The following is a 13,038-nucleotide window of genomic DNA, read 5'->3' as shown; positions in this document are numbered from 1 at the left end:
GTTTCCGAGATTCGTGGTATGATTTGTTTTTTTCGTGTTGCTTTCATCATTGCATCATGTGCATTTCATCATGTCATCATGCCATCATTTTCTCAAAGCCAACTAAAACTCACTTAAATAAATTGCATGGATCTGCGGTCCATTTAAACCGAGGGAAGGGTGACTTCTCTTTATAACATATCCTCCCGATATTAGGGAGCTATTATAAAGTATTCCATGGATGTGGAATTACCGTGACACACTTGCAATTTAAGCTCTCAAGTCTTTTCTGCTTCGAGTTGCTCCTCAAACCTTTAGTACCAGTTCGTGCCACGAACCGGTAAAAATAGGGTTGAGACCTTTAGTACTAGTTCGTGCCACAAACCGGTACTAATGGTGCAATTTTTAAATCCTACCCCCCTGTGTATCGCCTTATTAGTTTTGTAAAAAGCAAAAGAAACGAACCGGTACTAATGGTGCAATTTTCAAGTCCTACCCCCCCCCCCCCTATGTATCGCCTTATCAGTTTTGTAAAAAGCAAAAGAAAATGATAAAAACTTCAAAAGTTAAAATCCTTCGAGATGTAGTTATGTTACCACATCTACTAGTTAGGAAAATTTAAAAACTTAAATTTGGACATGTTTTGCAAAAAGTGCAGGGAAAATGTAAAATGGCTATAACTTTTGCATATGGTGTGAGAAAAAATGTATAATATATCAAAATGTTCAGCACGAAAATCTGCATCTGATTTTGACAGCCTAGAGCCTGTTTGCAAATTTTTGGAATCATCAAATTCTAAAAGGAAAAAAGTTATGCTCAAATTTCAGTTTTTTTTTATTTTTGTAAAATCTGGTCAAACTGTGGTCAAACTACTTATTCAAAAAGTATTAGTTTTACTAAATAATTATTCAAGAATATTAGTGTTACTAAATAATTATTTCAGTTTTTTGAATTTTGGTCAAATCTGGTCAAACTGTGGTCAAACTATGGTCAAACAATAGTCAAACAACTTATTCAAGAAATATTAGTGTTACTAAATAATTATTTCTGTTTTTTTTTATTTCGGTCAAATCTGGTCAAACTATGGTCAAACTGTGGTCAAACTACTTATTTAAGAAATATTAGTGTTACTAACTAAATATTGTTTTTTAGAACAATAGTTTCAAACTCAAACAGTGAAATGTGTGACTTCATGCTCAAGCTAAATTCCTGAGGGTTAATAGGATTGACATCTTACTATTGTGAGGAAAACAACAGGTGCAGACTTGGAAACAAGGGAGAATAGAACCCGGAAGTTAAGCGTGCTCAGCCTGGAGTAGTGAGAGGATGGGTGACCGTCCAGGAAGTTAGATGATTTGGAATGATGAGGGGTGATTAGAGATTAGAGGTTAAATTGAGTAGTGATGAGGGATGATTAGAGATTAGAGGTTAAAATAATTCAGAAATTTGAAATTCAAAAAAAATCAAAAAAATTCAAAATAAAAATCATAAAATTTCCTTTAGTACCGGTTGGTGTTACCAACCGGGACTAAAGGTGGACCTCCAGGCAGCGGCCACGTGGAGGGCCTTTAGTCTCGGTTCATACAAGAACCAGGACTAAAGGGGGAGGCTTTAGTAACGACCATTTAGTCCCGGTTCCAGAACCGGGACTAAAGGCCCTTTTTCTACTAGTGCGCCACCCACACGAGGGCCACCCCACATGCGACCCCGCCTTGCACCCAAGCTCTTCTGCCTCGACTTCGACCCCTGCGGTCCAGTGAGCCTCTGCTCCAGCCTGCCACCTGCTTCACCGCGTCGCTCGCTAGCCCGCCATGGCCGCCCGAGATTGCACCTACAACCCCCGCGTCCGTCCGCCTCAGAGCCAACCTCCACCACCGGGAGCTGGCCGCTTCTTCCCTGCCGCGAGCCTCGTCGCCGGAGTGGCCCGCCATGCCGCCCTCACGGCGAGCTTCCCGCGTCCGCTGCCTCCCTGCATATAAGCACCCAGCGCCGCCACTTGTCGACCTCCTCTGCTCCAACCGTGGACAGCCCCTGCCCGAGACCCACCTTCAGCCTCGCCATGTTTTCCATGACATCTTCCCGCGCGCGACCGAGGCCTTGTGATGCTTCGTTTCGGAACATAAGACCATCAAGACCAGAAAGACCCGGACTCCGAACGCCAAGTACTACTTCAAACTCTAAGAACTCAGATGCATCAAGTCCCCGAGGAGACCCGTTTTTCGTCAAGTTCGACTACCCGTATCAGCAAGTACCACTATGGCCAGAGACCTCGGACCCGCCAAGTACCCCTTCGATCTATCAAGACCGCAAGCGCCAAGTAACATGACGACCCTCGAAGACTTCGAATTCGACAAGTCCGATGACGCTCTTGTACAACTATGTTCCCGAGTCCGGGACCGGCAAGACCGACGACGCGTAAACGCCAAGTACCCCTACGCGCGAAGACGCCTAAGACCATTTCGGGATTCATCAAGTACCGCTACCGATGACTTGAACCCCAATGAAAACGTGTTCCACTACCATCGCCGAGATTGCGAGAACATCTACCAACGACCTCGGAACGTGTACGACGACCGTTGTCGAAGACTCGTACCTCTACCGCTTCCCGAACATGTACCGCTACTTCCACGACGGTCGTGAACGACTACTTCCTCTACGAACCAATCCGCTTCGAAACGCACGCTTCGAAGGTATAACCCCGAGACGATGCCCGTAAACGATGCATGTGTGTTGTATGAGATGCATGTTTAGATGTTGTATTCTCCCGTGAAAGTTAGTTGTTCCTCCTCGTTGCCATGCCGTCCACCCGTGGGAACCCGGTAACCGGGATCACCCCTTTATCTCTAGCATGTCTCGCACACTTGCTTCTTTTGCACCGATATATCAATGAGTTGTCAGAACCGAGATGTTGTCGTGGCATCATTTTCGGATTCGTTGCCGTGGCACCCCTTTCGTCTCCACCACGATGACAAATGCTTCATAATTTTTCTCATGTCAACTTTTAATAAAAATTGCATAAAACTTGCACATGTCATCCGCATCATGATAACAACATCAAGAATGTTTAAAAATTGTTGTTGCACCAAATTGCTAATGCATATGGGGATTTTTCCTGGATTTGTTGTTTGTTGTTTCCAGCCTCACTTAAAATTGTCTAAAGTGTGTAGTTACTTTTGCCTCACCTCTTGCCATGTTTAACAACATTTAATATTGTTGAGTACCTAAACGAGAGAGAACTAAATAATTGATGTGGTTTTCCGTCAACATGCAACCAGTTGCATATTGAGCTCCACTTAATTTGTAGTTTTGGTTGTTGCACTTTGCCATGCCATGCCTCTGTAAACCGGACATGCATCATACTTGGTTGTGCATCATGCCATGATTATGTGATGGTTGTTTACTATGTTGCTTGCTTCTTTCCGGGTGGCTTCTCTTGTTAGATTCAGTTTCGTTCCGGAGTTGTGAGGATCCGTTCGACTACGTCTATTTGTCTTCTTCATGGACTCGTTCTTCGTCCTTGCGGGATTTCAGGCAAGATGACTATACCCTCGAAATCACTTCTATCTTTGCTTGCTAGTTGCTCGCTCTATTGCTATGCCGTGATACCTACCACTTGCTATATCATGCCTCCCATATTGCCATGTCAAGCTTCTAATCCACCTTTCCTAGCAAACCATTGTTTGGCTATGTTACCGCTTTGCTCAGCCCCTCTTATAACGTTGCTAGTTGCAGATGAAGATTGGAGTTTGTTCCAGGTCGGATCATGGTTATTGTTGGGATATCATTACTATTATATCTTGTTTACTTTAATGCATCTATATACTTGGTAAAGGGTGGAAGGCTCGACCTTATGCCTGGTGTTTTGTTCCACTCTTGACACCCTAGTTTTCGTCATACCGGTGTTATGTTCCTTGATTTTGCATTCCTTACACGGTTGGGTTATAATGGGAACCCCTTGACAGTTCGCTTTGAATAAAACTCCTCCAGCAAGGCCCAGCCTTCGTTTTACCATTTGCCACCTAAGCCTTTTTCCCTTGAGTTCTATAGACTCAAGGGTCATCTTGATTTTAAATCTCCGGGCCACTGCTCCTCTGAGTGTTGGTACAAACTAGAGCACCGTGCGGGGCCGTCCCTTGGCAACTTGGGTTACGTTGGTTCATGTACACTTAGCTTATCCCGTGTGCCCTAAGAACGAAATATGTGCAGCTCCTATCGGGATTTGTCGGCACATTCGGGCGGCTTTGCTGGTCTTGTTTTACCATTGTCGAAATGTCTTGTAATCGGGATTCCGAGTCCGATTGGGTCTTCGTGGGAGAACGAATATCCTTCGTTGACTGTGAGAGCTTGTGATGGGCTAAGTTGGGACACCCCTGCAGGGTTTTGAACTTTCAAAAGTCATGACTGCGGTTATGGGCAGACGGGAATTTGTTAATGTCTGGTTGTAGAAAACTTGACACTTAACTTAATTAAAATGCATCAACCATGTGTGTAGCCGTGATGGTCTCTTTTCGGTGGAGTCCGGGAAGTGAACACGGTTCTTGTGTTATCTTGAACGTAAGTAGTTTCAGGATCACTTCTAGTTCACGACCATGCATTGCTTCTCTTCTTGCTCTTATTTGTGTATGTTTAGCCACCATATATGCTTATTGCTTGCTGCAGCTCCACCTCGTTACCCTATCCTACCCTTAAGCTTAAATAGTCTTGATCTCGCGGGTGTGAGATTGCTGAGTCCTCATGGCTCACAGATACTTCCAAACAGTTGCAGGTGCCGATGATACCAGTGCAGGTGACGTAGCCCAGCTGAAGTGGGAGCTCGATGAAGATCGTGTTCGTTGTGTTGTTTCGTTTCTAGTTGATCAGTAATGGAGCCCAATTGGAGTGATCGGGGATCTAGCATTTGGGGTTGTCTTTCTTTATTTGGTTCCGTAGTCGGACCTTGTTTGTATTCTGGATGATGTAATGCTATATTATGTATTGTGTGAAGTGGCGATTGTAAGCCAACTCTTTATCCCTTTCTTATTCAGTACATGGGATGTGTAAAGATTACCCCTCTTGCGACATGCCTACTATGCAATTATGCCTCTAAGTCGTGATCCGACACGTGGGAGATATAGCCACATCGTGGGTGTTACATTAAGCTTGAGCGGGGACTAGTAACCGTCTTTGACTCGAGACGAAAATCTCCCGAGTAGTATGCGGACATTACTAAAATTCTCGAGAAGTATGTTCAATCGATCATTATCGCACCGTATTGGAAACTTTGTTCATTTCCTGATATCAAGTAATTGTTTTCTTTGTCTCGCAGGGTTTGGAAAGTATTCACCGCACAAGCTCCGAGACTGCCGGGGGAGCTGCGCTGGACATAGATAAAAGTAAGTAGTACTAGCTAGCTAGTTCCGCACATCTCGATCCCGTTGATTCTAGCTACTTTCAGCAACTCCATTTATAATGCTTCATTATCAGTTTGATTGACCTCTATTTCTCGTGAAGTGCTTGTGGCAGGAACCCGGCAATGATTATTGTGGATACTACGTTTGCGAGTCCATCTACAACACGACTTGCAAAAAAACCGGGGCTACTCTAAAAGATAATATTCACAATTTCATTTTATTACCATCATTTTTGTTAAGTTTCATTCATATATATGTATTGACCCCCTTCTTCAAATTAGATATGGCAGATGTGGGATGAACTCCTACCACAAGATCGCATCAAAGCAATTCAAGAGGAATTGGCATTATTCTTTCTTGACCACGACATCAATAAACCCGGAGAATACCATGTGGAACTTGAGTTCAGATGCTAGGGGATTGTAAGAGATCTTAGATTGTATATATATGTAGCCACTAGCGTCACATAGATATACGAAAAATTGTTGTTCGATCAATCTCTCGGAGAAGGAGAGGTCAATCACTTCTCTCTGTATATGTTCATGACGATCTTCTGTACTTAATTGTTGTGCCCACCTCGTGGACACACGCACCACCTCTTTGCTTTATAAATACCCCAATATTCCAGAAGCCCTAGGGGAGTCAACGAAAATCAATTCCAGCCGCCGCAAGTTCTAGAACCACCAGATTCAATCTAGACACCATCACGGAGGGGTTCATCATGTCCATTGGTGCCTCTTCAATGATGTGTGAGTAGTCTTTTGTAGACCTTCGGGTCCGTAGTGAGTAGCTAGATGGCTTCCTCTCTCTTGTTTGATTCTCAATACAATGGTCTCTTGGAGATCCATATGATGTAACTCTTTTTGCAGTGTTTTGTTTGGATCCAATGAACTTTGAGTTTATGATCAGATCTACCTTTTTATCCATGAAAGTTATGTGAGTCTTTTTTGATCTCTTATATGCATGATTGCTTATAGCCTCGTATTTCTTCTCCGATATTTGGGTTTTATTTGGCCAACTTGATCTATTTATCTTGCAATGGGAAGAGGTGCTTTGTAATGGATTCGATCTTACGGTGCTTGATCCCAGTGACAAAAGGGGAACCGAAACGTATGTATCGTTGCTATTAAGGATAACAAGATGGGGTCTATTTCGACATAAATACATATTTTCTACATCATGTCATCGTTCTTATTGCATTACTTCGTTTCTCCATGAACTTAATACACTAGATGCATGCTGGGTAGCGGTCGATGTGTGGAGTAATTGTAGTAGATGCAGGTAGGAGCCGGTCTACTAATATTAGACGTGATGCCTATATAATGATCATTGCCTGGATATCATCATGATTATTTGAAGTTCTATCAATTGCTCAACAGTAATTCGTTTACCCATTGTTTGCTATTTTTCTCAAGAGAAGGCACTAGTGAAATCTACGGCCCCCAGGTCTCTTCTTTATTATATTTGCCTTCCCGATCTATTTTTATTTGCTTTTATTTTCAAATCTATATTATCAAAAAACCCAAAAATATCTTGTTGAATTTTGTTTGCTTTTATTTGCATCTATCAATCTATCACAATCTTCATCCCGTCTACTTGCTAATTTTTGGCGCCGTTGCCCGAAAGGGATTGACAACCCCTTTAAACGTCGGGTTGCGAGTATTTGTTATTTGTGTGCAGGTGCCATTCACGTAGTGTTGCGTGGTTCTCCTACTGGTTCGATAACCTTGGTCTTATCACTAAGGGAAATACCTACCATCGCTGGGCTGAAGAGGTCAAAACTTTAAGTAGTGATGTGCCCACTCTTTTGGATTACAAAGACTTTAATTATGATAGTTGCTCTTTGATTAATTGCATTTATTTGTTGCAATCCATGATAAATTCACCCCATACTAATGAACAAACTAAAGCTTTTACTAAACATATTGTTGATGCTTTGATGAAAGCTTTGGAAGAAAAAATTGGAATTAGAAGTTTCAATTCCTAGAAAATTGCTTGATGAATGGAAACCTGCTATCAAAGTCAAGATTAAAAATTATGAGTGTTTTGCTTTATGTTACTTGGGTGCTAGTGTATCTACAATTCCTAAATCTCTTTGTGATGTGCTTGGTCTTACCGATATTGAAGAATTTTCTTTGAATTTGCACTTGGGGGATTCTACTATTAAAAAGCCTATGGGAAGAATTAATGATGTTCTTATTATCGCAAATAGAAATTATGTGCCCATAGATTTTTATTGTCCTTGCTATTGATTGCAATCCGTCTTGTCCAATTATTCTTGGTAGACCGTTTTTACGTACTATTGGTGCCGTGGTTGATATGAAAGAAGGCAATATTAAATTTCAATTTCCACTAAGGAAGGGTATGGAACACTTCCCTAGAACTAGAATTAAGCCACCATATGAATCAATCATGATGGCATCTTATGGATCTAGAAACAAAGATGACAATACTTAGATCCATGCTTTATGCCTAGCTAGGGGCGTTAAACGATAGCGGTTGTTGGGAGGCAACCCAATGAATAAAATTTATTTTTGTCTTTTGCTTTTTGTTCTTAAGTGTTTGCAGAATTATTCTATTATTACGATTGTGTTTTTTTGTGTTTTAATTAGTGTTTGTGCCAAGTAAAGCCTTTGGGATCATGTTGGTGATACTTGATTTGATCTTGCTGAAAAATAGAAATTTTTGCGCTCACGAAAATAATTTTCATTTTCTAAAGAAGCGTTATAAAATATCAATTCTTTTTGAAGAAGATTAATATACAAATTGCTCACGTGTTCCTAATTTTTCAGAATTTTTGGAGTTACATAAGTATTCGAAATATCCAGATTGCTACAGACCGTTTTGTTTTCGACAGATTCTGTTTTCTTTGGTTATGTGCTTGTTTTGATGATTCTATGGTTTTCTTTAAAGATTTTTTTCCATAGAAAATTTAGAATAAAGTAGATATAATGCAAGAATAAAATATGAATGGGTTTGCAACAGTACTTATTGTAGTGATTTGCTTTGTTATACTAACGGATCTCACGAAGGTTTTGTTGAGTCTTGTGTGATTGAAGTTTTCAAGTTTTGGGTGATGTTATGATGGATGAAGGAATAAGGAGTAAGAAGAGCCTAAGCTTGGGGATGCCCATGGCATCCCAAGATATTATCCAAAGAGAAGCGAGCAACTAAGCTTGGGGATGCCCGAGTGGCATCCCCTCTTTCTTCTAATGACCATCGGTATTTTACTCAGAACTATATTTTTATTCATCACATACTATGAGTTTTTCTTGGCGAGTCTTTTATGATATGAGTCTTTTCTTGTTTTGCTTTTTGTTTTAAGTCTTTAATACTTGCTGGACACACCTATTTGAGAGAGCCAAAATTATGCCACTTAAATCTTTATGAGCTATGGAATTGCTATAGTGCTTCACTTATATCTTTTTGAGCATGGTGTGCTTTGTTATTTTTGCAGAAATGCTCTCATGCTTCACTGAGATTTATTTGAGAGTTAGTAAAAAATTTAAGAAATTCTCTCTTTCTTCACTTAAATTAATTTGAGAGAAAGGAATATTATGCTTATGATCTTCACTTATATTTGTTTGAGCTTATCAAAAGCAACACATGAAAATTAGTCCCAAAGTGATAGATATCCAAGAAGGATATAATAAAAACTTTCATGCAGATCATTGGACAAAATAAACTTGATTCCTTGTAATAGTTTTGAGAAATGATGATGTGATATGTTATTCATGTGATGAGTAATTATGCTTTAGTAAGAATATTGGTGTTAATGTTTGTGTTCCTTTTGCAAGCACGAAAGTCAATAGCTATGCAATGAAACTACGTCCTACTTGTGGTGCATTATTCGGTGTTACTTATGCTTACTGCTCGCTTATGAAATTTTTCATTTTTTGGTTGGTCGCTTCTCAATCTTTTGCTAGCCTTCATTTTGCACTGAGTATGATCACTACTTGTGCATCCAAAATCATGTAAACTAGTTTTGCCACATGTGTCCACTATACCTGCCAACATGCGGTATTTCCGTGCCGTTCTAAGCAAATTTGTATGTGCCATGTCTAATTTTCAAAATAAACTTCTATTTTGTGTGCTCGTACTGCTCATGAAACGTAGGGGTGGCTAATATATTTCCATGCTAGATATGTTATTCTCACGATGAGTGTTTATTCACTTGTCATTGCACGAGAGTACGGCAAAGGTATTAGGGATGCCTAGTCCCGAAATGAAAAATGAATATACTTTATGTTTTCAAATAATAAATTCCTTGGAAAGTGTTGGTATGGAAGGCACACGTGGATACGGCTAGCCATGGAAAGTGAAAGTATGGTGGAAAAATGAATAAACTTTATTTTCTATTCAGGAACCACCTATGATATATCTAGCATGGAAAGTGTTGGGAACTACTCGGTCGTTTTCATTGACAGGAAAAGCATGCCTCCCAAAATGTTGTATCTCTATCTTTTTCTCTTTGAGCTCTGGCACCTCTACAAATCCCTACTTCCCTGTGCGAAGGGCCTTTATTTTACTTTATGCACTTTTATTTTTATTTGAGTCTCCATCTTCTCGTATAAAGCACCAACGAAGGGGCACTATGATCATACTTGAGCATTGGGTGTAGCTAATATGCGAGTGTATTCCATGAATAGATCAATGACTGTGCATTAATGGGCTAAGGATAACTTATTTTAGCATTGATATTTTGAAAGACATGGTTGCTTGTTGATATGCCTGAGTATTTAGGTCCTCATGTTAAAACTAGACTATTGCTTTTAATCATATAAAAGTCCAAATGTCCATGCTACAAAGAAAACAATATGTGATTAACATGTTAGGCAGCATTCCACATCAAAAATTATTGTTTTAACATTTACATACTCGAGGACGAGCAAGAATTAAGCTTGGGGATGCTGATACGTCTCCAACGTATCTATAATTTTTTATTGTTCCATTCTATTATATTATCATTCTTGGATGTTTTACAATCATTTTATAGTCATTTTATATCATTTTTGGTACTAACCTATTGACATAGTGCCCAGTGCCAGTTCCTGTTTTCTGAATGTTTTTTTACATCGCAGGAAGTACCGAAGAAGTACCGAAGCGGGAGCCCGAGGTGAGCACAAGACACCAGAGGCCACCTCCAGGCCCAGGCACGCCCTGGTGGGTTGTGCCCACCTCGGTGGCCTCCCGCACCACATCTTGCCTCTATAAAATACCCTAATATTCCAGAAACCCTAGGCGAATCGTCGAAAATCAATTCCAACCGCCGCATGTTCCAGAACCACCAGATCCAATCTAGACACTATCACGGAGGGGTTCATCATGTGCATTGGTGCCTCTCCGATGATGCGTGAGTAGTCTTTTATAGACCTTCGGGTCCATAGTGAGTAGCTAGATGGCTTCCTCTCTCTCGTTTGATTCTCAATGCAATGGTCTCTTGGAGATCCATATGATGTAACTCTTTTTGCAGCGTGTTTGTTGGGATCCGATGAACTTTGAGTTTATGATCAGAGCTATTTTTTATCCATGAAAGTTATTTGAGTCTTCTTTCATCTCTTATATGCATGATTGCTTATAGCCTCGTATTTCTTCTCCGATATTTGGGTTTTGTTTGGCCAACTTGATCTATTTATCTTGCAATGGGAAGAGGTGCTTTGTAATGGGATCGATCTTATGGTGCTTGATCCCAGTGACAGAAGTGGAACTGATATGTATGTACCGTTGCTATGAAGTATAACAAGATGGGGTCTATTTCTACATAAATAGATCTTGGCTACATCATGCCATCATTTTTATTGAGTTACTCCGTTTCTCCATGAACTTAATACACTAGATAGATGCATGCTGGATAGCGGTCAATGTGTAGAGTAATAGTAGTAGATGCTGCCAGGAGTCGGTCTACTAATCTTGGACGTGATGACTATATAATGATCATTGCCTGGATATCTTCATGATTATTTTAAGTTCTATCAATTTCCCAATAGTATTCATTTACCCACCATTTACTATTTTTCTCGAGAGAAGCCACAAGTGAAATCTATGGCCCCCAGGTCTCTTCTTTATTATATTTGCCTTTGCGATCTATTTTTATTTGCTTTTATTTTTAGATCTATATTATCCAACAACCCAAAAATATCTCGCTGAATTTTGTTTTATTTTATTTGCATCTATCAATCTATCACCATGTTTATCCCATCTACTTGCCAATTTCTGGCGCCGTTTCCCGAAAAGGATTGATAACCCCTTTAATACGTCGGGTTGCGAGTATTTGTTATTTGTGTGCAGGTGCCATTCATGTAGTGTTGCGTGGTTCTCCTACTGGTTCGATAACTTTGGTCTCATCCCTGAGGGAAATACCGGGGAAGACATAAAAAGACAAACCAAAAACCAACAAATAGGAGAAAACAGAAAAACTAGGTGTTCTCCCTCAAGTACTCCCTCCGTAAACTAATATAAAAGCATTTAAAATACTAAAGTAGTGATCTAAACGCTTTTATATTAGTTTACAGAGGGAGTAGTCAGCCTGTGCTATTCTAATGTGAACCCGACCATGATGTAGTGGTAGAAACAGTAGCCTCCAGGTACCCGTGTTCGAACAACCTTGGGGTGTTATTTTCTGCCCCTATTTCTCCATTTTTATTACTACTATATGTACGCTAAATGGGACGGCCTGTTACTGCACAGGCTTCAGCGAGAGCAAGCTTTCCACTCGCTTAAAGCGAGAAATAGCTCTCGCAAAGCGCCAGGGCTATGTCACGCTTATGGACGAGAAGAGTAGGTCCGCTCACTATGTAGCACAGTGATGCCCGTATATGGATTTTTTTAGCATGGTAATATGTGTCTCTTTCATATGATAAAGATCAAAATACAAGTCATGTAAGAATTGACTTGACAAAACTGAAAAAATAATAAAAAACATCTTTGAGTTTGACACCAACGGCAATCATCTGCCTCCAGCACCACCACAACAGCGATCGAAGAAAAGATGGACGGATCACCTCCTCACCGGAGCTTGACACGGCTCCATCGCTGATATGCAGCTTTGCGGACCTTCAAGGTGGCTCACCAAAAGTGAAGCCCTTGCCGTTGAACGAATCAGACCCAGGCAACATCCCCGACATATGACATCGAACTACAGATCTGCCACCCCACCACGATTAAGACGCCGAAGAAGGAAACCGCACTCACCATCCACGAACCACGAACCCAGTAGACGTCTGTCTTCTAGATGACATTGATCGTTGCAGACCATAATCTACATCCGCTCATGGACAACATCCCAAGCTCCGCGCCGACGCTGGAGCAAACGTCGTCGCAACGGCGGAGCCCGAGGTCATGGGTCCACCATGAGGATGCCGCCGCCGCCACGCCATCCTTGCTTGAACGGACTGGTTTTTAAATTCATCCCCAACCATATAACCAATGGTCTTGTCAAAGAAGGATTCGAAGAATTTTATTGAGCGTCATCATCATCATCGCTAAATGGGACTGCCTGTTACTGCACAGGCTTCAGCGAGTGCAAGCTTTCCACTGGCTTAAATCGAGAAATAGCTCTCGCAAAGCGCCAGGGCTATATGTCACGCTTATGGACGACAAGAGCAGGTCGGCTCAACATGTAGCACAGTGATGCCCGTATAGGTTTTTTTTAGCATGGTAATATGTGTCT

This window comes from Triticum aestivum, chromosome 1A (genome assembly GCF_018294505.1).
Source record: "Triticum aestivum cultivar Chinese Spring chromosome 1A, IWGSC CS RefSeq v2.1, whole genome shotgun sequence".
Lineage (NCBI taxonomy): Eukaryota > Viridiplantae > Streptophyta > Magnoliopsida > Poales > Poaceae > Triticum > Triticum aestivum.
The sequence above is the reverse complement of the archived record's forward strand: the minus strand, read 5'-3'. Positions refer to the sequence as shown.